We start from the raw sequence: 6,000 nt of genomic DNA, 5'->3' as shown, positions 1-6,000 counted from the left end.
CGGTGACTTGTGGAATTCCACTGGGGTCAGTGTTGGGACCATAACTATTCACATTATACATTAACAATTTGGATAAGGAACTGAGGGTATTGTTGGTAAGTTTCCAGGTGACACAAGATATGTGGAATGACAGGTATTGTTGAGGAATTGGGACAGGCCAAGAGAGTGAGCAAAGAACATGGCATTTGGAATACAATGTGGAAGTGTGAGGGTATGCACTTTGGTAGGAAGAATAAAGGTGTGAAATATTTTCTAAATGGGGAAAGACTTCAGAAATCTGAAGCGCAAAGGGACTAGGGAATCCTAGTTCAAGGTTCTGTTCAGGATAATGTACAGGTTCAGTTGGCAGTTAAGATGGCAATTACAATGTTGGCATTCATTTCAAGAGGGCTAGAATACAAGAGCAGAGGTGTACTACTGAGACTGTATAAGGCCCTGGTCAGACCACATTTGGAATATTGTGAACAGTTTCAGGCTCTGTATCTATTGAAGGGTATGCTGGCATTGGAGGAGGTCCTGGGGATGAAGGACTTGTCATATGAGGCATGGTTAAAGATTCTGGGTCTGTACTCAATGGAGGTCAGAAGGATAATGGGGAATCTCATTGAAACTGAGAGGCCTGGATACAGTGGACATGGAGAAGTTGTTTCCACTATTAGGAGAGACTAGGACCCGAGGGCACAGCCTCAAAGTCAAGGGATGACACTTGAGAACTGAGATGAGGAGGAATTTTTTCAGCAAGAGAATGATGAACCTGTAAAACTAATTGTCACAGAAGGCTGTGGAGGTCAAGTCATTGAGTGTATTTAAGACAGAGATAAATAGGTTCATGGTTAATAAGAAGATCAAGGGTACTGGGGAGAAGGCAGGAGGAGAATGAGTTAAGAAACATATTAGCCACGATTGAATGGTGAACCATACTCATTGGCCGAATGGCCTAATTCTGCTCCTATATTTTATGGTCTTATTGTCTTATTTGTCATCAGAGTGTGAATCTTTATTGAAGCTCACTGCTAAGGATGCGCTGTGATACCGGGGCACAGAACATGAAGCAGCTTTCATGCAATTCAACTAGCAACAACAACTCACCCATATCCCATTAAAATGATTGAATGCTTTAATGATTATGGTTGAATGCTTACACAGGGTCAGACTAATATGGAACTGACTAGAATGAATTCACACTTTTAGCTTGTCAGTGATAATTTTCTTTGCAGGCCATGCATCTTGGATAAATTGTAACTGCAGATGATTGTGCAAATGCATTTTTTTTTGTTTTTTATTTGTTTTGTGAAAAGGTTGATCTTTGGAAAAGTGCAATTTAAAAAATATATGCTTGTGGTTTGCTACAGTTATGTGGCCTCTGTTGTAATCCTTTAATTTTAGAATAAGTAGCCATTAAAGACATGCCATAAATTAAAGATGGCAGATGGAGAATAATCTGAGCAAATGTGAGGTTACTTTCTTTGATAGCAAGAGGAGAAAAGCAGAATATCTTTAAAGGATGTAAAACTTCTAAATGTTGATATTCAGAAAAAAGTTGGTGTATTCATGCAGAAGACAGTTAATGTTTACATATAACAAGCAATTTGGAATGCAAATGGCATGGCAAACTTTGCTGCAAATGATTTGAGTTCTAGAACAAAGAAGTCTTGCAATAATTATGCTGGGTGTTGGTGAGATCACACTTAAAGTGCTGTGTCAAATTTAGCTTTCATATTTAAGGAAAGACAAACTTACTTTGGTGATGGTACACAAAAGTTCACTAGATTTGATCATGTGATGTGAATCTTGTTCTATAATGAAACAGTCAGTGAATTGGGCCTATATTCTCTGGACTTTAGAAGAATGAGGAGTGATCTCATCAAAACATAAAAGATTATCAAACGGCTTGTCAAGGTAGTCACTGAGAGATTGTTGTACTTGGCTAGGTGATCAACACTGGGACATAGTCACAGGATAAAAGGCTGACCATTTAGGAATGAGGTGAGGAGAAACCTCTTCACACAGAGTTGAGAATCTTTTGGAATTCTGAACTCCAGATAGAGTTGTGTATGTTTCATCATTGAATATATTTACAGCTGATACAGATTTTTGATTTTTCAGGCTAATAAAATATATAGGGATTGGGCAGGAAAGTGGAGTTAAGGCAGATGATAAATTGTAGTGCATGATGAAGTATGCTTGAGTAGCCATATGGCCTACTCCTGCTCCAACTTTCTTTTATAGTAAGCAGATATGCTCCTCTAAAATTGATTGAATGATTAACTATTAGAATACATCCATTATAAGAGAAAAAATAAATAATTATTATTTGCAGAATATACATGTCAACAGAATATCTAGATTTATTCAGATAGATCCAAATTTTATCCAGGTAATTTAGTGAACTTTTGTTCAGATAAATTACTTGGTGTATTTTCTTTTTTGGCACTATTTATTAAGAAAATCAGCATTATATTTAAATGCAGAAGAATTGTGATTCAAACTGCCTGAGATGTCAAGGCTGACAGCAGTACCTTAGCAGCAGTCAGGATTTTTACAAGAATTCCAAGCATTTTTTTCTTGCTCAGTGTGTGATGTTATTATTTAGAGAGTCAGTTCCTGAGAGTATTGATTTATATTAGCTTGTAAAGGCAATGTGGACTCTGTGACCAATTGAAAACAGTGGGACTTCACCACTAAGTCTTTGAGCATTTTTTGATGGCTTCTATAATTACCTACTGAATAAGTTATAAATGTAACTGTATCACTATCAGTTTCTTTAGATCCTCAAAGTTACTTTGACCGTGGGGTTAAAAGGGGAGAGTTTTCATTTGCTACGTTCCCAGAAGTGGGCAGGCACATTTGCAATTGCTGACTTGTATGGTGGGGGGACCTCCTGTTATTTTCCAGTGTTCAAAGCTACACGCTAGTGCTTCCAAGGGAGTTTGGCCCATGAATGGCAAATCAACAGGTTGTGTTAGGGGGTGGGTAGGGATACTGAGTATCTGACACTGAAGAAGGAAGAAACTACAGCAGTGCCTTAAAGGGGCAATGGCATTTTTTGTGTCTTGCAATTGCAATGTTTTCAATTTGTTTTTGCTTTAATTTTAAAGATACAAAAGAGAATACAAAAGACCCTGGAACCAGAGACCTTCTCTTGGAGTCATAGAGTCATACAGCAAAGAAACGGATCCTTTGGTCCAACTAGTCTATGCCAAACATAATCCCAAACTAAACTAGTCCCACCTGCCTGCTTCTGGCCCAAATCCCTCCAAACCCTTCCTATCATGTACTTATCCAAATGTCTTTTAAACATTGTAATTGTACCCACATCCACCACTTCCTCAGGATGTTCATACCACACATGAACCACCCACTGCAAAAAATTTGCCCATCTTGCCTTTTTTAAATCTATCTCTTCTCACCTTAAAATTGTGCCCCCTGGTCTTTAAATCTCCCATCCTAGGGAAAAGACAACCACAATTAACTCTATCTATACTTTCCATTATTTTATAAACTTCTATCAGATCGCTTCTCAACCTCCTATGCTCAAGTGAAAAAAGTCCCAGCCTATCCAGCTTTTCTTTATAACTCAAACCTTTCATACCTGGCAACATCCTGATAAATCTCTTCTGAACCCTTTCCAGCTTAATAACATCCTTCCTATAACTAGATGACCAGAACAGGACATAGTATCCCAGAAGAGGCCTCACCAATGTCCTGGTATAACCTCAACATGACTTCCCAACTCCTATACTCAAAGCAATGAAGGCAAGTGTGCCAAACGCCTTTTTAACCACCCTGTCTACATGTAATGCAAACTTCAAAGAATTATGTACCTGCACGCCTAGGTTCCTCTGTTCTACAACACTACCCAAGGCCCTACCAATAATTTTATAAGCCTTGATTGTTGTACCAAAATGCAATACATTGCATTTATCCAAATTGAACTCCATCTGCCATTTTTCACCCGTTGACCCATTTGATCAAGATCCCTTTGTAATCTTAGAAAATCTTCTTCACTGTCTACTATGACACCAATTTTGTTGTTGTCCGCAAACTTACTAACTATGCCTTGTATATCCTCATCCAAGCCTGGAGATATTACAAGATGTGAAGATGAAGCCATTTTTGGTGTGAAGGGCATCCTTCTCTGCAACTGTCAGACCTGCTAGGGAAGGTACACCAGAGCTTGTGTTTGCAAACTTAGATAGGACTTACATGTAGATGAACTATACTGCATTGAAGATGTTTGCAAAATGAAGTGTCTGCTGAACCTTCCTGTTTCCAGTCTTATGTTCTTGTATTACAACAACTCATGCTGACCCCTAACAAAATCGAATATCCACTCGGGAGAAGGAAAATGGAGGAGTTAGAATACCACCAGGCCTCAAAAAAATGCCTAGGACTTCCCACCCATTGGCTTCCCCTACCTGTCGCTGTGTCAAAATCCTGGAATTTGCTTCCTAAGGCAATTTGTGTCAACCATCAGGACTGCAGTGGTTCAAGAAGCAGCTCACCTCCACCTTATCATGGGCAACGAGGGATGTGCAATAAACGCTGGACAGCAAGCGATGCCCATGTCCCATGAATGACTAAAAAAAATGCTGAACAAGCTACCCCTGCAGAATGACACTCAAAACTGGTCGAGATATCTAGCTGTTGTCAGTGTGAACCTCTGGGCTGTGAAATTTTCCGTTATTTCCCATTGACACCCTGTCTATTCACTGTAGAATGTCAGCTGGTGGGAATTGAGGACCAGGATTTACGCCATTTAGATTAAACTAGACCTAGCTTCATTTCTGAAGCAGTCAGTGTGTTTCTCACGACACAGTCCCAAATCTATTTCAAGGGCCAATGTAGAAATTGGATTTCGAGGAAGCCAGAGGATGTTAAGCGTGGATGAATATTGTTCATCTTCTCTCAATTCAAGGATAATGTCTACTTGGGGTTCTGAATATCTGTTCGTTATCTTCATTTAATTGTGCAGGCTGATTCTTGACCTGTTGATCTGGTGGGATATCCCTTGAGATAGTCAGATCTGGAGTACAGAATTTGCTTCCCTCTCTTTCCTTCTGTTCTGCTGCTCTGCCTCTACATTAGGCATTGGGACTCAAAGTGTAATAATTGGTAGCTAGCTCCTCCCAGTTATGAAGGTTAATGCTCTCAGGCTTCGAGGAGCGCAACAGAGTGTCTTTGAAGCATTTCCTTTGTCCACTACTGGCATTTTGGCAATTTGAGAGTTTGGAGAACAGGACCTGGCAGGAGACACAGTTTTCAGCTTTCCGGACATACTGTAGAGTCCATAAAAGATGATTTTGCATGAGTCTTCCTGAATTCCAGTGGACCTAACAAAGATGTCACCATTTGATTAATGGTCCTCCTGTTGAAAACAGAGAACGCAGGAGAGGCAGTGTTGATGGAATTTCTCTAGTGCACTTACTTGTCACTGGTATATACTTCAGATCTCACTGCAGTACAGGAGTGTGGTGAACTGCTCTGTACTCTACTTTTATTGACTTGCAGACATGGTTGTTGTCAAACACACAATGCAATAGTTTATAGAAGGCTGAATCAACATGGCTGATCTGATGTTGGATCTCCTCATGAATGGTGGCCTTTTAAGAAAGGTGATTTAAAAGGTATGGAGAATGCTCAGCCCATTAAGGAGTCTCGCCTTCAACATTTATAGGAGGTGGAATATTTGGCTAACAGGTTTATGTTCATATCTGAATTTTATTTCAAGAACAGATATAGTTTCTTGTATGCAGAATTGGAGAGATTGAAGATGCAGGTGTGTAACAGGACTGCAATCATGTATGCATCATGTATATCTATGGTGGTCAGTTTTGGCATGGGTGCAGCTTACGTTAAAGAGTTTTTTTTATCTAGATGGTACTTAATACTTACCGTAGTAGGCGGTTGATATGTTGAGATGAATAGCTGCTCTCTGGTAGATTGCAAATAGTGTGAACCAATTGCACAACCTTGTTTGACCCCAGAACAGATTTTGAA

The sequence above is a fragment of the Rhincodon typus genome, chromosome 3 (genome assembly GCF_021869965.1).
Source record: "Rhincodon typus isolate 14 chromosome 3, sRhiTyp1.1, whole genome shotgun sequence".
NCBI lineage: Eukaryota > Metazoa > Chordata > Chondrichthyes > Orectolobiformes > Rhincodontidae > Rhincodon > Rhincodon typus.
The sequence above is the reverse complement of the archived record's forward strand: the minus strand, read 5'-3'. Positions refer to the sequence as shown.